Source organism: Aphis gossypii, chromosome 2, assembly GCF_020184175.1.
Source record: "Aphis gossypii isolate Hap1 chromosome 2, ASM2018417v2, whole genome shotgun sequence".
Classification (NCBI taxonomy): Eukaryota; Metazoa; Arthropoda; class Insecta; order Hemiptera; family Aphididae; genus Aphis; species Aphis gossypii.
The window spans coordinates 52,866,605-52,892,599 of record NC_065531.1 but is presented as its reverse complement, the minus strand read 5'-3'; the positions used below and the strand labels follow the sequence as shown (position 1 = coordinate 52,892,599).

Genomic DNA, 25,995 nt, shown 5'->3' with positions numbered 1-25,995 from the left:
AGATATTTGGTTGTACATTTCATTTTTAATACAATTAGATTCGCATGGAAAATTAAGCATAGCCTAAAGCATTTAATAAAAGGTTTTGAAACTTTTAAATTAAATTAAATAAACTGAAAGTAATTATAGTTAATTTTCTTCACATCACACATAATATATGAATTGTTCAAGACTTTGTTATTCAAAACTTTATGGATTTATTTTTTTTTTCAAAATACTAACGAAAAATGCTAAAATTGTTCGTATCGTTAAATTATTATTGACGGAATTAAATTAACACCTACTATCGAACACTATATTTCAAACTGTTTGGTAAACATTGAACGATTATCGGAGTGAAAAAGTTATTAATGATTTATAGTCACTGACACGTAATGTAAACCCGATAAGTATTCCTATTTTACGTATTTTAATCATTACAATTATTGTGCCAGTTGGCAGTTGCAACAACTCTACAGTTTATTCGAAGAAAATTTAGAGATAAAGAATAAAAACATTCTCTCTTGTCCAGTTTTTCTCGGGTGTCTTAGTTATCGCAATTCTGTAAGCTGTAGCTAATTGTTAGGTATCAGATACTTCAAAAATAATTCTGAAATATCGTTTTGACTTGATATAAACAAAATACTTATATAAGCGTAACACGTGTTAATTTCAAATCGAGGTGATAAAAAAAACGGTGATGTAATTTTAATGAAATGTGAGAAGGTGAGGAGCGGTGATGGTCGCTAAAAGGCCGTTTTTAAAAATCCACTGTATTATGACTTGCGTATGTGAAAATGTCATCTAATCGTTGGCGGTTTACCATCGGTGGTACCCTCGGTGTTAGGGTTAGGAACTAAATTCGTGCGTCGACTATTTGCACGCTTGACAAAAAAATTGGGGGGGGGGAAGACGATTTTATTATTATCTAATACTGTTTATCGTGTATACTGTATAATGTCGTTACGCCGATCGTACATAATATCGTACCTATTGAAGCTGCAGTACCGTTGTTTGTCAGTGATAAAGGTTCTACACTCGCACGCGTCGTCGGAGGTTTAAACAATATTTTTGTCCCCTGTCTCCGCGCATCAAGGGTCAGTCTATTGTTTTGATAGCATAAATACATAGGGAGGGAATACTTTCGATATTATACGTATGTCCCCCGTTTTCAGTGTCGTATATTATAATATATTTGTAATAAAAGTGTCTCTCACAGCTTCGGCACAATGTTACGGCCATACGATATAGGTACTATGTCGCACCCACGTCGCGAATAAAGTTATACGCATTATCATTATTATACACCGCAAGTGCGCCGGCTTTTAGAACACAATGTCGTCGTGAAAACCTAATTCGACATAAAATTATCAAAATTCACTCACATACACACACACACACACACACACACACACACACCTACGCACACATACATACATACATATATATACATACATATATATACATACATCCCATTTAAAACTCTTATATTGACCTGACGTTTTATGGTAGTAGTGGTATGGGCCAGGCGCCTCGACGCCGCCGTATCGATCACGACTACACACATACACACACAAACGAACACACACACACACCACACACACACCTACGCACACATACATACATACATATATATACATACATATATATACATACATATATATACATACATCCCATTTAAAACTCTTATATTGACCTGACGTTTTATGGTAGTAGTGGTATGGGCCAGGCGCCTCGACGCCGCCGTATCGATCACGACTACACACATACACACACAAACGAACACACACACACACACACACACAAACGAATACACACGCACACATTCACAAACGAACACAAACACACACACATATATATACGCACACACGCGCGCGCACGCGCTCATACATTCGCGTGGCAAGGGCGTCGTCCGGGCTTGTTTCCCTGCGTGCCACTATTGCCCTCCCCTTACACACCGATCGTAACGGTGTGTACCCTCCCTCCGACTTCCAGCTGCCGACATCACCACCTCTACTGCCACCACTATGCTATAACTATATATACTATCACTACTACGACTACTACTAGTACTCGTACTACTATAACCACCACCACCACCGCCGCCGCCACTTCGACTATACCTCGTCTTCTTCACTTCTTTCATGAATACGGTTTGTCCTTTTGTACCTTTTGTCGTCTTATTTCTTTTTTATTTATTTATTTTATCATATATTTTTTTTTTCGTATTTTCGGGTACCGTCTATACTACCACCATTTGGGAATACAACACACACACTCACACACGCACACATTGTGTGTCTTATAACCAACCTACCTGAGACTATAAAACGTACCTATGAAATTGTGTGTTTTTGTGCGTGCAAACACGTTGTATATACGTATATATGTAATGCTCGTATATATATATATATATATATATATATATATATATGACTACGATATCAAAATACAAATCTACTGTCGGCTGGCCGTTTATACCATCACCACGGCGCATAAACTAGCTGGAAAGAGGCGTCTGATTTTTATTTTTCCCAAACGTCCACAGAATCTATGTGTGAAGCGCATAAATCGTTTCCGCACAAACACGTCGACATTTTTCAAATACCCCTTCCCCATCCACACGTTAAGATCGATTTTTGGATGGTTAGGTCTCGTGTCGAGATCATCATACCGTTAAAATAATCTTCAAAGTCGATTTTAGAGCTTGAAATTTCCTGTTTTCTAAGGATCGAAAATATTTTTGAAATATTCAAGTAAATGTACAATGTGCCTTTTAATCGCACACTCTTGTACACGTTTTATCAAGATTATTTGATAAGTTCGATCTACTTGAGAGAATATCTAAGCCTCGAAAATAACGTAATATCTTTATCGAGTAGGTATTATATAATATACCTACGATATTATTTAATAACGAGATACGTCGTCAGAGGGTTTATTATTTGCAAAAACCGTCTGGTCGATTACAAATAAATCGCTTGTATGTAAGTCTCTAATATATTATTCTGTTCGTAAGTTCTGTAAATATCTAGTATTGATAAAATACTTTCTTATTGGATGACGTCTGTCAACGATACGATAATTTATAACTGCAGAAATATAATACTGGACGTGACAAAACGTGAAAAACAAGAGAAGTCGATAAAATTAGTATTCGTTATTTTAATAAATAATAACGTTATGATGTTTCCATCGCCGTTTTTAAGGTACTTATGGTATATTGTATATTATAACTGTGGTGTTATTTACTCGCGTGGACTAATAATATTTTAAATTTTAAGCTTATTAATTTAGCGTCTACTCTCACAATTTAGAATTGATTTAATCTTAAATTTTCAGAATGATTTATGGTAGAACATTTGATTTAATTGATACTTTAGAGAGACTAGGTTAGGCACTAGGTCAAAAATATAAATTTCTAAGAAGTTTACTTAAGAAATTGGAAAAGTACCGGACAAACGAATATATGTGTGTATATATATACACGAGTATATACATAATATATATATTATATATGCTGTAATTGAAAAAAGAACATTTAAAGAGATTTGTTATTTAAAATATATACTAGATCTTTTCGAGCTATTTAGTATTTACAGACAGTTCAAATGTTCACCTTTTTTCTTTAGATAATATCTACCTATCGATTCGTACTGTTACATGTATTATAGTATTTTGAAATTGAATTAATGTACAGTATATGAGATGTTTTTGCAAATAAAATAGTTGAAACCATTGAACAAAACACTAATAATAATAAAATAAATAGGTACTACTCATATTCATATAAATTGATGATCATCTACCAGTCTCATTTTCCTAGGTTAGTATTTTGGTATACATGTAATAATTAATCACTGAATTAAGATTGAACTCTTGAAACTAACTTATACATCTGATGGGAGTTGTCTGGTGTTTTCATTTTAAACCGACGAAAAAGAAGTTTATTTAACCAAATTCAAAGAATTTCTCCGCCAAAGAATGTATAATAAATAGAAGAAATTATTATTAAATTCTACGTAGGTACGCTATTTCTAATACCACTGTTTCCTTTTTTCCAGCGCCATGAGTTAGTTAAACATATAACATTCAAGTAGTGCATTGTAATTTATAATAGGACATTGACGTAACATATTATATTGTCGCTTTAATCTGTTACAGAATCATCACTATAGCAAAACGAATATTAATTTTTCTCAATTAATAGGCAAACTACTTAAATTTTAATTATATAAAATTACAAAACGTACATTAAACGTTTTAATTATTTACTGCTCTATGTAAGAAATTTTTATATTTGAATTGTAAACGAAAGTAACAATATTGAATTAAGTTTATTTTATTTTTAGTAATTTTAAAATAATATTTTTAAGAACATTGTCATATTGAAAATTACTTACATAAAACAGTAAGTAGTTGAATTAATAACTGCTTAATAAATATTGTAATTGTATACTTAATAAGAATTGACATAGTCCGAATAGAGTATGTGTTATATTTGTATATTTTTAATTTATATTACTCAACATTTTTTTTAAAACGACAATGTTGTATAACATATTATTTTACTGCATAAAGACGTTAAATCAAGGAAAAATAAGTGTATTCAATGTTTCCAAATACGTCATGCAACAAAGATCTATTGTCATCGATATAAATACGAAACAAAAAAAGTTCACGAAGTACAGTGTATTTTTTTATAATATTCTTCATATTCTTAAACAAGAATTTTTTTTTAATTTCCATAATAACTGTCAAACTTAAATAAATTTACTTTAAAGTTCAATTTATTATCATGTATGAGTCTGATTAACGCTTATGGATATGACGTTTTAAGGTTAATTGATTTATAAATAAGTACTATTGAATACTTTACCGTACTTCTAAAGCATAAACATTTAATTACCACAAATAGTTAGGATTATAATATTCATTCTACTAATATATAATTTCAAATTAGATAGAACGTCGACTATTTTTAATACTGGTCAATTTTATCAATACCACGGTACAGTTGCATTTATAGTAATCTTGTTATTTAATTAAATTATGCATTATTAACCATAAGCTTGCTAAAATACAATTTATTACACTCTATAATGTACGATTAAAAAAAAGAAGAAAAGAAACTAAGTTATAACTTATAGATAATATATTATTTTGTTAGGTCTAAATTAATGTTTACCTTATTCGGTGCTAAATTCGAAATGTGTTACGGAGTACTGGGTCAAAGACTTTATAATAAATAATTCAAAGAACAAATGGTTTTTTCGATCTATAGTTATCTTTTTGAACAAGAAATTTTCTATAATCATTATCATAAATGGAATTATTCTCTCAATAAACATTATAACTTAATAAATGTTGTGTCAAGTTGTAAATTATGATTATCTACATTTTGTAGTTAAATCACCTATTTTCACCTATTCACCTATAGCATTATAACCCTAATATTATGTATGTACAAAGTTTTAGAATAACATTCACCAGAAAAAATATTCTTTACTCTTTAAAGTTGTAGTCATCACATGCATTGGCTTAAAAATTTCTTAAGTAAAATAGCGATTAAATCGAAAATAAAATTGTATAGTTTCAATGTTTATAAGTTTATAATAATTTATTTTATTCAGATGTTGATTATTTATATTACAACCGGACCAATGTCCAATATTAAAAATAACATTTTATTATGTATGTACAATATGAAATGGCATATAATTATTATTATTATCACTATGTATTTCTAAAATATATAATAAACATTTGAGAGTTTGAAAGTTATACCTGCATTTTACAATTAAACACTTAAAATATCTGTTAATAAATGTTCTGTAAACTAAGTTTAGTGAGTTCATTCATTAACATTACAATTCGCGATAAAGTAATAATTTATCTAATATATTATTAAGTCAAAATATTACATCAAACCCACTGACAAAATGTCATGGATCGTAACGTAATGACAATATTATTATAAAGTCGAGGTTTAAACGTATAAATGTCAGTTAAAGCAAAGGTCAAGTATTTCGTTTTATATTTGTGTAATTAAAACAATGTTACAACTAATGAAGACATTGTGCAAAAACGTAATATTTGTTACTTAGAATTTTATTCAATAAAATCTTTTTAATACAAAGTTTTATTTTATGAAATGATAATTTTATTCTGTTAAATAAAAAAGTTCCAATATGAAGAACTGCGAAGCTACTAAAGTTGTTTCATTTACTTTCATATAAAATATTCTAAACATAAAACTTTTTTGTATTGAATGTTTCATTAAAAAATATTTTTAAGTTATTAAATTAGGTAATTTTTAGATTATTTATATTACCAAAAATTATTATTTCAAATGCCTATTATTTTGTTTATCGTTTTAATTGAGTTATACGTGAATATTATAAAAAATTTATATTAAACTTAAAGTGTAACATACTTTGTTTTTACTTGTAGGATTTAGGTACCTATAAATATTTTTAAAATTAAAATTGTTAACTTAATTATTATAATTATGGTAAAAACAAGAGAAAAACTAAAAATATACGCGTTAAAAATATTTGAATATTATTACAAGAAAATAAAAATAAATATTGAATTAGGTACTGAGTTTATTTAAAAATTAATTAAGAATTCAAATTTAGAGAATTTTCAATTCAATTATTATTTTTAATTTACACATTATTTTGTTAACTAGTAGATTATAGATTGTTAAATATTTTAAAAATAATATATAATAATTTACTTTCAATCGTTTCTACTTAAAACTTTTCATTTAAAAAAAAAATAAATAAAATAGTTTATTTAAAAACTCTATTTGTCTTTTTATCACTTTTTATATTCCAATTAATCATGTGCAGTTATTATAGATAAGGAATATGGATAGATATAACTATAAGATTATATAGATATAGTTATTATAGAATATTATGAGGATAATATTGGGAAAATACTCGATATATCGATGTTATTTTTTTCATGTATTTTTGGTTATTAAAATTACCCGTTATATTAGAACAAGATAATATTGTACAATTAAATAAATACATAATCTGTTTCTTGTCCAGATCAAAGTCAATTAAAAATGATTGAGAAAAAGTACATAATATGATGCAAACAAATATAATAAATTGTTTTACTCATTATATTGGCATATAATCATAATATAAATATTAATAAATGACGACAATGATGTATATGGCATTGAAAATGCTACATCAGTAACTAATGGATTAGTGTGGACCTTTGTAACTTTTTTTTTTTTTTTTTGTCAAATGTGTTTAACCACTTCACTAAGTATAAATTTTAAATATATTATTTATGAATATAAAATAGTACGTACATTATAGTAATTAACAAATAAAATCGCATAATTATGTGCATATATTTTACATACTGTTATATATTATGAATTTATTTTTTTATGCAAGGGAACTCTGCAGGTCATACAATGCTTAGTGTAAATTAATATTTTTCGACTGACTATTCTACTGGCGTGACGTTCGCTTTCTGAGTTCGTGAGCAACTAGAATTAGCTAGGTACACATAAACACAAATATAACCACAGGTATTGATCCTCCAGGTCACTGTTATTGAACATTATGTACGTGTATTTATGTATTAATGTGTACATACTAAATACGTACCTAGTGAGAAAATTACATAAATATATAATTTACAAAAATACGAAGAAAAATTAAAATAAAAACGAATCTTACTATTTGCTCAATCCATTACATTATAAGCGATCTTCATTAATAGAGATAATCAGATAAAAAATAACTAAAATAAAAGTATATTTTTGATTATTATTTCTAAACACAACGATTTAATTTCGTTGAATTTCAAAAAATATAACGAATATATCCTTTTCAATCAAGTGAAAACTTTAGAATTCAAGTATACATAAAATATTTTTTTTATATATACTGTGAGTTATTAAATACACGCAGAAGTCCAGAAAATACCAAAATATGTGTTTTTTTATAGTTATTCCGTTTCCTATTTTATTATTTTATTTTTCACAGTTAAATAAAATAAAAATTTAAATTACTTCATTCTATGTGTTTTTGTTCAAAAAGAAAGTGATTAATATTTTACCTTGTTGAAAAAAAAATACTTATCAAAACAACACGACTGATGTACTATTTAAATAGTCTACAGAAATGATAATTGTCAACGTAAGGAGTATTTTAATCATGAAATCCTTTGGTCGCATATACCGTGATATTCAAAACTAGGGTTAATGTTTTTGTGATTATCGTCAATTAAATGAATATCTATATACCTGATAAAAAAAAAATAAAACCAGTTAATAAATCTTCTAAAGATAGAAATGTTATAGTTTAATTAACAATATTATATATATATTGTGTAATTTTCTGTACAATCCTAAGTCCTGTTCATCATTGAATATTATTATCATTTTTTTTCAAAACATTCAATTTTTGTGTCATCATAAAACTACTGTTTTCTTGTATAAAATTAAAAATATAGTATTTTTAAACGTATCAAATATTTCAGAAAACATATTCTGAATGTAATATTAGGTGTTATTATCGAATTCATAAAAATAATAAGCAAATAGGTAATAAGAATATTTAGTTGGTAAAATATGACTGTCGTTAATGTTTTTATCATTAATTATTTTACGGAGTCTTAATTAGTATAATTTTAATGTACACATGTTTTACTAATAGCTGAATAATAATAATAATATAATATTGTATAAAGTAGTATTGAATATAAAAGATGACGTATACATTACTATAGTTTATTTTATTTTAATTAGCCTCCAATTAGGTTGTGACTATTGATAATTAAAAATTATGCATTGTTGTAATTGTTTTTTTCTCAATTATTTGTTTTCAAGTTTTGCCTGTTTTCTATAATGTGTATACATTATGAGCCATTCAACTATTTATACTGTAATATTACTAAAATTATATCTGTAATACTATTAAAAAAAAAAAAAATAATAATAATAACTAAATCTTATTATTATTGTTATCAAAACACGTATAATATTAATATTAGTTGACATTGTTGGTGTGCGAAATCATTTTCTCATGCACGAAGAGAACCAATTTAATTACCTAGTGACCTAAGATAATACTACAATATTGCCTGTTCTTTGAAGAATCGTACTCGTAAATATAACTCAAAAATTACTAATATATATTATAAAATCATTAAAAAAACTCAGACAACTAACTTTGAAAAGTTATTAAAATATTTTTTAAACTAAAAACACAGAATTTGTCCCATCAGATATGTCCACGACTAACTTAAAAAATACAAACCTTTTTATCTCTCAGCCAAAAAGTCACTTTTCAATTTTACTTTATCTTTCCAATAAATTGATCAACGTTTATTAACTATAGCTTTGTATTTCGTTAACAACATAATCTTCATAACAATCTTAACATTCTTTTTAGCTACACTTACTATTAATATTCAAAATACAAAAGTTCACTCTAACACTATAAATCAACTAATTATATTCTTAACATTTTTTCCATTATTCTCTCAGATAATCCTAATCGTCACAATAAATGAAATTGAACACGCATCCTCCAAAACAATTAAAAGTATTAACATAAAATAATTAATTATAACCCAATCCTTGTGTTTATTTTTCTTTTCTTAAAACTGTATATACAATTTACCTATTTAATTTTACAGATTATATATTTCTTATTTATTTATTTTCAGTAAAAAAAAAGATATTTGTAGGTTATTTTATTTTTTTTTTTTTAATAATACGTTACCAATACAATCTACAACAACTTACTTAATGTTATATTTTTATAGTTTATTCAATTATAACAGCGGAAAACACGTATTTAAAAGATTTTAACACTCAAACATTTTCCATGTATGTACTAACATTTTCTGAATGATTTTTCCAATTATGATTATTTCTTATTGTTATAGTTGTAAAAGTTTCTTAAGATTGATAATAATATGTATCATGAAAATAAGGCTAAATCGATGAAAGAAAATTATGGCAATAAATTCGATGCTACTGAACGCATGTATATACTAATGAAACATTGAAACGCATTATAAGTAACGAGTTTTTCGATAAAATTATTACGATTCAATAGATGATTATTTTTCTTCTCCGAATACGCAAATGCACAGCACTGATCTCAATGTCTGTAGTGGATATTTCTATTATCTTTTACGCGGAGAGTTTCAATATTGCCGATTTATATTTATTTTATTTGCTCCGGTTTAGTTGAGCTGTGTGCTCCATTAGTTAGATTAATTTTTGTTTTTTTAAAGACGGACAAAAATGGACCTACAGTTTCGGGACTAAATTCCGTTCGTTTTAAAGTCTACACTAATATTCCGAATAAGTATCAACCAAGTTGTAAATCGTTTATATGACCATGGTATTATATAATGTAGAATAATGGTTTCTCATTGCGCAAGTTACTATATAAGTGAATCCCATTTTAGCCCGCAATCAGTTTAATTTATATACAACGCGATGACCACATTCGTTCATATGAAGACAAGATTATAAGTGTAAGCGTATATAAAATGTGTACTTATAGACTATACAACGGCGTTGACAGCGTCATGTCAAAACGTATTCGTGGGAATGACTGAAAAAAATTAAGTAAAAGGATAGAATGTCGTTGTCCCGTATACAACACCTATATAATGTAATGTCATTACGGGGAGAGTGCAGGGGAGGGGGAAAAGTGATATGAAATATACGTCAGCCATAAAAAGCCAAAAAAGGTCGAAAACGTTATAAAAACGCTTTTATACTTTCACATACACACATACATATTATACGCTGTATGTTCAACGGCAATCACGTTTCGGTGTATCGCTCGGACATAAATTCAACTTTATAAAACTTTCATGATACGATGGTGGCAGAAACCCTCACGTCAATATTTCATCAACACCGCTGTTAACGTAGGTTCGACAGGTATTGTATATGAATATATATATACGTATATATATACGTTCAGATTCACCCAGCATTTTCTCACCCAATCTTTTCTTAAATAATGAATTTATTCGAATTCTGATGTTTGTAATTTTTAAATATGCTTAAAGATACTTTAGGTTCTTAGATTTTGTATAATATTTAAGAAACGTGCTGTATCAATATCAATTTATTTTAGATTCTAAGCTGATCGATGTTAGAATAATGTTAGTTTTTTTTGTCTCTCATCGTCTGATATATTATGGGGCATTAAAAAAGCTTCGATTTTGAACTTTGGAGGTAGAATCTGGAAGAAAATTGAATTTAGTTCGTATTTAAGAGAGGAAAAATAAAAATGTTTTGTTAAAATTTAAAAACATTATTGATAGTGGAGTGGACTTATAACTTTTACGTAGGTACATAATGCACAATAAAATTTTCAAAATGCCTATGAAGATTAATTTCATACCATGCAAATATGCAATCTACACATTTTTTTACAATTATGTACTCTAAAGTGGTATTTACTTAAAAGTTAATAATAGTAAAATAATATGGCATAAATATAAATTACTATAATAATTAAATACTCATAGTATAATAAATGTAATGTTATTGGAAAAAGAAAAATTAACCTACCGTAATATTAATGGTAAAATAAGTTAATTTAATATCAATATCAAAAACCTTATTACGGAATATACTTAGTGATACAAGGTGACAGCATATCTACGTTCAGAATCGTGTTTTGTATAAAATAATTTATAATTGAATTCAAACTTAACACTGCCATTAACAGTAGCTCGCTAGACACCTAGTGTACAATAAAAGGGTAGCCACTTGCCAACTTTTTTTCAATCTAGAATAACTAAGTTTTCTTATAAATTATTAATCAGATGACTTTTTTTAAATTTATGTATCTAAATTGGTATTTAGATGATTAATTTTTGAGTTATTTAAGAATAATTATACGTATATTTGATAATGGGCTTAGGAGATGTGTGGGCTTGGATCTATAATGGTTTGAATATTTTAAAAATAATATTAATTTATAAATTTATCAACATTTCACAATTTTTAAAATGTACCCAAGTAGGTACCTATTATAATACATACAAGATCTAATATTAAAAATAGTTTTTACTTATACAATAAATTTTGAAGGACTAATATATATTTAGCTTATACATAAGTAAAAAAAAAAAAAAAAAATGAGGGTATGCATGATTGGTGAATCGCCCTGTTATATCTGTCAGCAAAACTATGAAATTGGGTTTGTACGTTTTTCATTCATCTCATATTATTAAGACATGAGTGTCATGTATACATGCCAATAGACCACAACAAAGGAAATACAAAATGAGAGTGAGTGTTGTGTGTATTTTCTGAAACGGTATTTTTGTGTAAGTACCGCACGGAGAGTTCCAAGTACTCGAAAAAACGATTTTTAAATGACCTCACGATTTTTGGAATCGTAATAATATATCAATAAATCTAACATAAATTATATTATTATATATTATTACTGTCTGTCTGTCTCGGGGTCGTTTAAAGAGGCAAACCGCGTTTTCCGAGCCGTTCAATCTCCTCGAAGTCCACACGTGTTACATTATACACTTGCAATCGAAATATTTTAGCTAGCAAACTTTTTTAATGTAAACTTATGAAACATGCATCTGTATTATAGGTATTATGCAATGCGTCATAGTTTATATTGACACCATATAACGCTTTACAACATATTTTATCATTATTAAAGAAGATTTCTGTGTGAATGAATGTAGTGTTAAGTACTAAAATTTTATTACGCCAAATATACTCGTTAACACATTAACTGATTAATATTGATTTGTTGAATTTTGGTTCATCTAAAAATATGATTATTTGTGTACTAACTTGAATACAATTTTAAATAAATAAATCTATGTATACTATTCATATGGCGTGCTTCATAGAAAAAATATGTTCTTTTTTTTTAATTAGTATAACTGTTTATACTCATGGCTTTATACCAAGTTTACTAAAATTATTATTAAGTACAATACATTTTATATGACGTATTTATATACTACGTGTCAACATAACATGGTTGTTATGAGAACGAATTACGGTGTGTATTTAATATAGATACTCAATGCCATAAATAAAATATATTAAAATAAAGGTGTTATATAGACGTGTTTTCCGTAAAATTAATGGAATCAAAAGTAAAAGAAACATATTTTAACTTTGAAAATAAAAGTATTCAAAAGGAACAGTATTAGTTCAAATGAACTAATTTCAATTTGTTCCGTATGAATTATTAGAATTTAGACTGTTGAACTTTTAAAAAAAATATTCTTTTAATTAAAACATCATTACATAAGTCACTAGTTATTTAGATGTAGGCATACGTTTCTAAGTACAAATAATTAGTTTTATTCAATGAATTATTAAAAGACTACAAATAAATATTTTCAAACCCAATTATTGTAAAAAATAATAACTTGATTTAAGCAATTAGTGATCTACTGATAAATAAAAGGTATATAAAAGTATATTTAATAATTATTAGGAACATTAAATTATTAATTCAGTTAATACGTAAATTATAATTTAGTACTTTTTTTCATTGATATATTATAATAGATGGGTAATCATTATTTTTAGCAAAATAAATTTCCCCAATTTTACAATTTACCATTTACCACTAAATATAGTATTTAGGTATAATATATACAATGATATCCACCCTAGAAAAATTAAATATTATCACCGCTTGTATTTAATTAATTATTATACCAACAATGATTAACATTTTATAAGTCTATAACGAGTACAGTAGGTACCTAGTAGATTTTTTCATATTGTGACCTAATACTTCCTGCATATTTTATAAATTAATTATACGTACATAATTAAAAAAAAAAAATTGATTTTTTGAGTACTGTATTTTTATTTTATACTTATAGGTAATTAATAAATTTAAATAATCTGTTTTTGTACTCGTAAAGCTTGCATTAATTATAAATAACACTTAATAATTGAGCCAGTTATTATTGTTTTAAGTAATTGGAAATAGTGGTTTATTGGATTAGTCTAAAAAAATACAATTATATATTATTCCAGGTTACGCATTTTAATGTTTTAAATAAAATAAAATTATTAAAACCCTCATTGAATAAAAAATATAGAAGGGATATTGTCGTACACAATTTTCAGCTTTCAGTAAACTATATTTTTTATTTTTGTACCTATTCTATTGAGTGCCGCCAAACCCTCTAATATTACTGAAATCCAATCATCCAATCTAAATAACTGTGAAAAATAACTAAAGCCCCATACTATGTCTCCAACGACATTCTTCATAAAAGCCTGTCTATCCAAACAGTTAAAAACGTTTACAAGATTTTCTACAAAAGCATGTACTCCGATCTCCACAATTATCGCATACCCTTGAATGCAGAACTATCTGTTCCTACTATTTCTGGTGACCTCAGAAAGCATCTAAGACGATGGTGTCATGATCTACTAATAAACTAATCCCCACCACCACCACATGTCATGAAGTACCATCAATTTACGGTCTCTTCACTCAAGCCCCCTGTCTGAATTGTTGTAATAATAATTGTAATTTAATTTAACTAATTACTGTTTGTTACTTATTGTTACTTTATCCTATGTTATTTTGTCTTTTCTATGCTAAAAAAATATTCTATGAATCAATTATATAAAAAATGGAATTGGCTAAAAGGAATGTGGTAGTATATAAATCGTACTGATTATTCTGAAAATTTGATTCGATAGTTTTGTTTTAAATACAATAGGTACAGTCTGTTAAGATTTCTAAAATAAAATTATTTTCTTTTAAGTAAACATTGAATAACCTTTTTGGAACACTCCTAGCTGCTTTAGGCTATACTTTTTCAATATCCTTTTTTTCGACCTAATAGTAGAGTTATGCGCAAGTATTTGAATTCCGTCAAAACTTCTAAAAGTTAGGAGGTATATATAGGAATTGACGCATAAGTAATGCACGTATAATAGATAATAAGCGCTGTTATGTGTGGCTTCGGTTGAAAAGCCGACTAATACGTTGAGACGGATAAAGAATAGGGTCTAAGTTAATTTATTGACAATTTTGTCAACAGAATATTTGACCGCAAATAACTGATTACAGAATAAAGTTTAACACCCACTACCAACACACCTTTATCTATATCATACACAATATTATAATATTTTATTCGTCATTTTCAATGACTTCATAACTATCGACTTCCGTTACAACTACTTTAATAATACTACTACGATATCGGACATTCGTTCTATACGCTTTTTCGCCTCCCCCTCCCCCTAACCGCTTCATCACCAAAACAATACCTCTATATCATTATACACCCATCTGTCGGATATCCATTAAAATTTATTGTTTTCCGAACGGTGGTGGCCAGCTCTATGTACACTTACTTTTATTTCGTTTTAATTAAACTTTGACAAATGCGCTTTCTTCAGGTTTCTTTTCTTCGCCACCGCCGTCGCGACTTACGCGGTCCCACCCTGACTGCCAACCCTGTCGCTGGTAAACAACAATGATTAAAGATTTTTGTGGTGGACCTTGACTGTGCGCTCTTTTTTTCACCCTTTTCTGACGACATGGCCAACGAGCGCCAACACCCTACACACACACACAAACCTTATTCGAATCCATTAAGCTAACCTTAGTTATATCCTTATATATATATATTATACAGTATACTAGTCTATGGTTTATTAAATTGTATGCTTGTAATAGTAATTAATCACTGTAACCAACTCCGTCTGCGCATTATCTGACTGTTTAATTGTACATTGAATCAATACATTATTTTGATACAAACGGTAAAAGAAAACGTCTTCGCATTTATAATATACTCATGCGAGATGGATTATTTGAGATGAAAAGTATTGTTTAATATACAATACAGTATTATTGAAAGTAGTTCGTCCGATTTAAAATGCTTATGTAATTTTATTTTTAGGTTTTTGAACAATATTTTATACAATAAATAAAAGAAAAATATGTCAAGTTTAATTAACTGTACCAATAGTTGTTCCACGAAGCTTTCCTTAGTCATAAAAATGACATCTAGTTGAAATATAATATAATACTAATTATCAATTTCAATAGAATAACGACTGCGCTATTTTTTACCTCCTTTTGGGTTGATGATAATATAGTGATACGTATACAGTATCTTTAACATATCTTCAAAACACATTGTCGCATGGCTTAAGATTAGGTGACACAGGAAGCCTATTGGTGCAAAGCATCGGATAATTCATTTTGAATAACCCTGTATATAAAAATGTTACACGTTAAGCTGCATTCTCACGACTGTGAGAGGTTTATTTTATCATAATTGTCTACAATGTAAAAATATATAATGAGATTTAAAATCGTTGGTACTCGCGTACCACTCATCTGAGTTAAGAGAGCAAAAGTGGCAGATGTGTCAATTTATATAAGTCAAAGTGCTTTAGGGGCCATTACAATGTTGACACTAAAAGTGCAATACTTTTAAATTACTCGTTGAATTAAGAAGAGATTGAACGATAGTATAATAGTAGCCTACTGCTTACAATAGCTTACAATAATAATTATTTTAAGGTCCATTATTACAGGTCGTAGTCAGAATAACTTTAATTTTATATTTTTCCATGGTGAAAACAACTTAAAACTTTATCAAAAATAGTAAAACCTCCAATTCTAAGTATATTGTTACTATAATTTTTTTTTTTTTTTTTTTTAATTAAATATGTTTATTTTTTTAAGTGTATTTAATGAAAAATACATTTAAATTAATTTCAAATATTGTTAAGTTATTAGTTAATTTTAACCGTTATTTAAATAAACTGAAACTAGATTTTATTATTTATACAAGTTAAAGGCTTATATAAATATGTATATTAGCTATAAAGAAGAAAACTCAAGTTAAAAGTAATCAATTAAAAGAATAATTAGATTAATAAAATAATAAATAATAAATAATATTTCTGTAAGATTCTGAGTGGAGAAATAAATGTCTTAAAATATTGTTGTGTGTTTTTTATTTGACTCCTTCACTATCTTTTGAACCAGTAATCATTTTTCAACATTAATTTATTTTTTATTTCCCAGTAACTTTTTTTATAATTAGAAAAAATAAAAAAAATAAAAAAATAAACCCGAATTTCAAAGCTATTTTTAGATATTTTAAATTTTAAATTTTTGGATTTTTTTTCTATAACAATCAATAATAAGTTGATTATACTAAAATACTATTAAATCACTAAAAGAACAAAAATCTATAGACGTCTTCCACAGGCTGTTTTCTATCTATATAACCAAATCTGGATTATCATCTGAAACTGAACTTTTATAAACATTTACTAATTACTACATAAATAGTAAAAAGTTCTTTTAAATTATTTCATATTATTAAAATACAATCTTTACAATTTAAACTACATTTGTAACTTATAACTTTTATTTGATAAAACTATTTAAAAAAAAAAGTTGAAAAAATTAATACAAAAAAATTAAGTGAAATTTTGTAAATTTATGATCATATTTTGAGATCATAAAATTAGAATTTCAAGTCATAACCACAAAATTTCATTAATTTTTTTATAATTAAAAATACATACAATTAAAAACATTTTGAGTTCAATTATACAGATATTTTTTATGAAAAAATGAAGATTTTCAACAAACTTGGATATTTAGTGTAACAAGCCACCAAAATGGTATTTTAGTTTTTTAATATAATTATCTAATAAGCATTAATAGTAGAACCTTCAGGTATTCAGCTGTCAACACAATTTTTAAAATATTCAGATTACATTTAAGCTAAATTAATTTAATTTTTCTTCATTTGAAATTTTGTAACTATATTATTATTATAATTTTTTTTTTTTTGTAAAGGATTGATAATAGACTAAGTCAAAAATCTTAATAATTTAAAATATTGAATTATATTGAATTAAAACATTATTGAAAAAAAGTGGGTTTGCTTTCTTAGTGGATGCCCTAATAAAATATTAAGTATTCATGAGTTTTGATTTGATCGATTTACACCTTTTTAAATACTTACATAGAATTAAAAATATTTCATTTAGAAATCAATTTTATTTTTTACATACCTTTATATTATACTGTTTAATAAAAAAATAACCCATCAATTCACTTATACTACATAGTATATTACAAATGTATTTCACGAACGAATTACTGTAACAGATTTATTGATCTTAAACTTGAATTTTTAAATCCAAAACTCGAAAACAGACAAAAAATAATAAAAAATTAATCAAAATATACATTATAATACAAATACATTTTTCATTCTACTTAAAATCTACAAACGTGCTGTTACACTCATAATATTTTCAGAAAAATATTCAGCTAGAATACTAAGTTAAAAATATAACCCATTTTAATAAATAAAAATCTAAAATTAAACAATAAATAAATGACATGTAGAAATATGTCTATTGTATTTTGTTGATAAGATAAGTACATAGATATTTTATATTAATATAGTTCTTCAAAGTAATACCTATATAAATTATAGTTATTGATTACTTAGTTGACAACGAATAAAAAGTGGGTAGCATATTTCATTAATAAACCAGTAGCTTTCTAAAAAAATACACCATAAACAAATTAGTGAACTTATGCGAATAAAATATTTAAAGGTTGTGGGTTGTAAAGTGTAGTAAATATAAATCATATATATCTATAAATGGACTAAAATTATTAAAATTATGCACCAATGAAAAAACAAAAAAACACCCATTACAATACGTCATTGTAAAATCATCAATACGCATCGGAATCATAAAATAAAAGTAATATACTTTATGGATATTTTTTTTTAGTTAGTTAAAATGCAACTATTATACAACAAAACTTTTAAATAATATAAATATATTAAATTTTTCTAAATATAATAATGTACCTATAATATATTTTCGTGTACATTAGTTTTTTTTTTGATTTTACTTTGTGACTGCTTTTGTGCACCTAAATATCGTGTTAGTTTAGTTACTTATAAGTATTATGAATATTTATGACCACAAAACCATGTAGTTTATAAATTAAATAAAAATACAAAATTTAAAAATATAAAATTACTTAATAGTTTTTTATAATTGTAGAAAATATAAAATTGTATGCGTTTATAGAAAGCGTAGTATGTAATGAATTCAAAGTCAAAGTATTATCTATTGATATAAATATATATATTTAAATTGAATATGCAATTTTATTATATAATATTTTTCAAAATATTATATCAGTATAATATTAACTATAATAACTGAATTAACTAAATTTCTCTATATAATATCTATGAGACAAAATGTGTTAAATGACATAACCACTATTAAACGAAAATAACAAATGTGATAGATGCTCTTATCACGCATATGAGATAGATATTTAACTAAAATACAACATCTGATCACAGTAAAATATGACGCTACAAGAGTATTTTACATAACTCATTTGTGTACACGAAAATACATAATTTGAAATGTTTATTTTACAACAACAAATGGGTGCAATTAACCATCTATGTATGCAGTTTATGTTTGTATATTATATTGAATATTAAACTATTTTAATATTATGTTTTAGATATAAATAGAATGTTTTTAGTTAAAAATTATTTATTACATACTAATAGATTGATACTACAATAATTATGAACTTCTTATTTTTCTATAAAAATATTTGTTGTTTTTACCTTACACATTTAGTTAAAGAAATTTTTTGTTTCCCAAATTGACTAAAGAAGTATCAAAATCAAAATTAATTTCTTGGTGATTATGTTTTGATCTTGTGCCATTTATATACTTTTTTAAGTTTATTCATAGAAGTTAAAATTGTAGAATATTTAAATAATTCTAAGGAAAGAAAGATAGTAAATCTTCTGAGCTTTGATCTTTTTTAACATATTCTGATTTTTTTTTCTTGTAACCTTATAATTAATAATTATTATACGAATAACTTCAAGAAATAATAATAACAAAAGTTACTTCTTGAAACGCAGCTTTTTTGGTTTACTTAAGACCATATTAATACTATTTTTATTACTCTTATAGAAATTGTATCATATTATACAAAACAAAATTACTAAGAATTTTCAATTTTAGTTTGCAAATATTAACGAAAAATAATAATAATAAAATATAAAACATAAAACATAAAACTTAATTACAGTAAACTAATTTTCCATCTGGTGAGTTATTCTTTTTATTTTATTATAAAGTATTTTTTTTTCGTACGTTCGCACAGCAGCAATACGTAGTTGAGGTAAATAAGTTTATTTTCACGTAGGGTGGGTGAATACATTTCATAAATAACGTTGACAGAATGTAATGATCCAGCAACAGACTATTTTATACATATCCATTTTTCAAAAAAAAAAAAAAACAAAATGAGGTCATCGAATGAAACAATGTAAAAACAAAATGTGTACCTACTGTTGTACACGGTATACATAGATTTTGGTAGTCTTTTTTTAGTTTTGGTTTTTTTCACAAGAGGTGATAAAATTACATTTACATACACGGACAAACTTCTACGCTATACATTTAGCGTCACAAAATACCTACATATCAAATTCACTAAAAGCTTTACATTTGTTCGGAACCCCTACTCATATATTATAAGAACTTTGTTATTAACACACACATACGTAAAATGTAGTGTGTGTTTTTTACGTCATTATTGTGATATTTTTTTCTTACCTTTTTGCTTTACATACAAAAGACACATACGTCAGCTGAATGGTGTCCCATTATTATTGTCGTCGTAGTGATGAACTTTTATGCAATTTCGTCGGTTTAGATACACAAGCACGCGATGCATGTATTATGAAATATATTCGGCGCGTTATTGAAGTTAAATACGACGACGGTAAAAAAAATAATTCGTGGTGCACATTATAGTACATAGAATATATTATATGGTATATAATAGAGAGAGAGAGAGAGAAAGAGTATTTAAATGTTTCACCTCATCTATATAATTTAATCGCATGGTAAAAATAACTTTCTTGGTGCGTTTTTATTTTCGTTAAAAACAAAGAAAAAAATCGTCAAATCGTGCATGCCTTACTTAGAAAAAGTTGGGAGAAGCTGCAATGCGACGACCATAGTGGTTTGCGTGACCTGTACCATATAATGCTACTAACAATTGGGGTTCATAAGGTTTTCGTTAAAACCACGTTGCCTTATATACGCAATAAAGCGGCTAGGTATTCGTAACAACTTCATCCGCTATAATTTTTATATTTTTAAACGACTCCATCGACGAGTCATAGAATTTTTACAAAGATATAAAATTGTATCAAAACACTCGACACCTATAGTCCTAAAACCCTAATTTGAATACAACGGATTCCATTCCAGTATGTCTGAGATAACTATAATATCATTAAATAAGTCTTCGCCGTGGCGAAAAGAATGATTCTGTGACAAACGGCATCACTTTGGTTCAACCTTGTTCACAAAAAAAAAAAAAATACTTACGGTTTATACACGTTAATTAAACAACAAAAATTGAATTTATTCTGTAAATATTTTTCATGAATATTATTAGGTACTATGACTGCGACGTAAAAAATAATAATAGATTTTTAATTTAATTCCATCGTAGGCTGTCGGTATATACTGTACCTACAGAGTGCGTGCTATTGATACATTATATATTATAATGCCGACAAAAGTCATATTTTATGAATCCAGTTATATACCATTGTAATTTTCGTTTCAAAAGTTATTATTTTTTATACGTAAAAAAATCGGACAATCGATTTAGTGTAAAGTGTATAAGTAATTTCGGGAATAGGTAATTGAAATATTTTTTCTGAGATATCGTTCACCATACCGTACATTATTTTAATTCTACCCTGCAAGTATGTCATAATAGTTGAAGGTAATTCACATGCATCCAAACTTTCCAAACATCTTGAAAACTTTAAACTAAGATATCTGATGTCATCATTCGGCATTATTATTTTGAATAGTTGAATTCACGCATATACAATAATGTACATTCTATATATTATATTTATATAGATGCGCAAGCATTTACATCACTTAAATAACAATATTAATGAGTAGTTGAATGAAATTACAAGTGGTAATAAAATGTTAAGAATGAAAATAATCCCCGAATATTATCAAAATACATTAAGTTTCAAAAGTTTTAAGGTTGCCGCCTACCTTGACCGTATGTGAACGTACATTACAAAAGACGCTTTCGATAATGTGTAGCTGAATTCATATTTGACACGAAACTTTTTTTTCACCACCCACGATCAATAATACACTATTATAATGTCGATTGAATGTTGTTCTTTTTAACTCTAATTCGGGTATGGTTAAGATATTATAGCGAATTCGGAATGTTCATTAAAATTATAAATTTTTAAACTTTTTAAAACATTCCTAATTGATCAAAAAATTAAAATACCAAAAACATCCTACGTGGACACCCAATGAATATTCTTATATTAAAATTTAATAACAGATTAATTAATTTTTATATAAAAAAAATACATTATTTCGATTTATCTGAAAATAAAAATCAGCGGGATGCTGTACTACAATTCAGTAAAACGAATACAACATTTTATGTGGATATTACTCCCTCGAATTCCAAAATATTAAAATAAAAACGCAGTTGCAGACTCAATAATACAGTAAAAATATACTTTGTTTTCACTGCACAAGTTTGAAGTGAATTTAATTTTTAGAACAACTGTGTTTAAACAACATGAAAAAATAAAACGTTTATAACGCTTATAAATGATATTATGTTGAATTTTAACAAAATTAAAAATGATATCTGGTTCTAAACATCACTTTGATATTATGCAACCTATTTCGAGCTCTAACATTTCAATTAATATTTATTTATTTTTTTTTTTAATGGACCAGTAGATATGGGCTTTGCCGTGCAGAAAATGTCAAGTATACCTCATCATTAAATAGGTTACTGTAATGGATATATTAAATTTAAATTCAATGATAAATCATTGCATAAAAAAATCGATTTTGAGCGGAGATGATCTGTCAACCTATATTACTATATGTATTATGTATATTGAATTATAATTTATTCATATTGCTATTATAGAGATTGAGAAGTAGACCAAAGAAAAGATGGATAGACTGAATAGAAAATGACACGAAAATAGCTGGTGTAAGTAAAGTAGACATGGGGGCAAAGTCCTAGAAGGTGTCGAACCAGGGTAACCGACCCCATAAAGTCAATAAAGACGAAGAAAAAGAAAATATTACTATTTTAACTTAAATTTATTTTGGTATTAATAATATAGGCAACACCTTAAAATTAATCAAAATATTTTAAAAATACCTTTGCGTATTTACTATATTTTCAGTTCCACTAATAATATTCTTGAACTGTAAAAAACAAAATAAAATCTGTGTTTTTCATTTAATAATTCAATTTTTCCAAAATTTTTATTTAAAATATTATAATACATTATTTTTAGTTTTTAAAGGTTTTGATTTAAATAATAATTACTCAACTATTCAATGGTTGTGGCTTAAATATAAAAATTGAAAAATATTTATAATATTTTAACTACATAATATTTGGGATTTTGATAAATTACAAATGGTTAAAAAAAAAATCATTCATATTATGTATTTTTAAATACCTACAGTTATAAAAAAAATAACTATGTGAGTTTTGTTTTTTATATTTTCAATTTTTTTTAACGATAATAGATTTAGAAAATACATAAAAAATAAATTTTAAATTTCACATATATATAAATAATTTGAAAATATTCAACATTTTTAATGTAATAAAAGTATAGAAACTTGTGAATCATTTTACCTCCCCCACTAGTACTAACTATACTTATTCACTTTCCTATAAGAAAATATATTGAGTTAAAGATTTAGTAATTTTTACTGTTACATAAGGTAGTGACAGACATAAAAAAAACACAAATCATCGTAAAACTAATACATTTGTTGTTCCATTCAGTATCTAACAAAAATATTCTAGAATAATAATTTAGCAATGAATATAAAAAAAATATATATTTTCTTTAAAAATTATCTTGTTGTACTGTTTGAAATAAAACTCGTCATTTTTTCATGTATTTTATTGAAAATATACTGCCATAATGTGCCTTTAGTTATGAATTTAGTTGCCTGTGGAAATACGATGTACATTGTACATATATATAATATGTATCGTACTCATTTCCCTCTGTAGTTTGTGTAATAATTCATCTGTAGTATTAACGATTTTTCTTTTGCTCTCGAACAACTTTACAATAGTAAAATAATAAGAGCACACTTCGTAATATTGTATTTGTTCTAAAAACTATTGCTACTTTTTCATTTTTTCTTAGTTTTATGTTTATATTATATATCCGTAGTTGATACTTATTACTAATGCATTTATGCGACAGTTTTTAAATTATTTTTATATTTAATCTGTATTTAAATTTAATATTTCTTAACATACCTTTACTCACATCTAATATTATATAAACACCATCAAATTATAATGGTTTGGATTTATTTTTATGTTTTGTTGTATTTAGCATATTGCACACATTCAATATTGAATGGTTGTACAAAAAAAGGTTAAAATAAAAATAAAACACACATATTGTAGTCGTCCCATATCCATATGTTATATTATATCCTCTCAAAACAAATGATAAAGCTCGCAATGAAATATTCACTTAGCATAACACTTTTGTAACGCATAATTCGAGTGCGCAAGGACAAAGCCAATTGTTTATACCCGCAAGTATACTCACGCCCTCTTCAACTAACCTTAGAAATGTAATAAAACTGTAAGAAATAATCAATAAACATTTTAGAAAATACATAATATTAAATTCGTTCCAGAGTAAATGCATACATGTATTATATTACGATAGTACTTCCAGTGTTGTTTTATATATAAGATACCTCTAAATAGGTATATCGTTATGAGTACGTACGAGTATATTTTATTCGTACAATTCTTGAGCAAGAACAAGTACTTTAAAGTTATTGGTTCGTTTATTGTACCTAGGATACACAGAGTTCACGATGTTTTCATGAAAGTGACAACGATTCTTATGGGTACATTTAGACCGTTTAATATTACGTGGCTATAGCCTATGCGTTTGCAATGAAAAAAATGAAATATATAATAATTATGATGATTATTAATATGATAATACTATATCATTAACGGTTTTGTCTTTTATTATATAATATTTATGGTAAAAGCATAAGCAGTTGTGTGCTCTTCTATAAAAACGATGATGAGATAGTTATGATAATACTAGATCCCTTCAAAATCTACAGCTTAGTAAAAACAAGAATTTGAAGAATTTCCATTTTTAAAATTTTATTTTTATTTTTTTGTTTATATTATATTGAAATTTGCAAAAAAAAATGATCGTTATTGCAAATAATTTCTCACACTCAATATAATAACTCATATATACCTATATAAACATATATTAACTTAACCTATAGGTATTTTGAAGATAATATGCTAAACATCTAATGATCATTTTTTACTCGTTCACTTCAAAAGACAAGACATTATTCTCAAGACTTTTAAACGACACCATTTCATAAAGTTTAAAATTGGGTGTAGTGATGTTTTTTTTTGTACATAACACAATAATTATGTATGCAGATAAAGTACTTGGTGTAGGAGAGACCTTGGAGAGCTTAGGGTCAACAGACTCTTTCTCTCTCTTTCTTTTTAAATTTGTCTGTATATCTCTCCTTTTCCATCATCAACACTTCTCCTTTCCTCTATGGCTTCCCTTATAATTCTCTGTACTTTCTCTTTCACGGTTTCTTTATTTTTACCGGGTATACAATCGTTGTTTTACGCTACTCCTACTACTGTTACGGTACTGCAGGGTTCGGCCGAACCAACCCAAAATCGATGTTATTTTATAGGTTTTGCCGAATTTCATGCGACTGAACACAACCCGCTCTTATGTTTGTCATATATTGTGTCATCTTTGAGATATAAAACATTAAATAAAAATATT

The 25,995-nt window shown here is 26.4% G+C and overlaps 1 protein-coding gene across 4 annotated transcripts in view; it reads left to right on the top strand.

The window, feature by feature from the left end:
- LOC114121821 (sodium channel protein para) overlaps positions 1-25,995 on the top strand; it is a 63,516-nt gene that overhangs the window by 17,516 nt on the left and 20,005 nt on the right. The window lies entirely within an intron of this gene.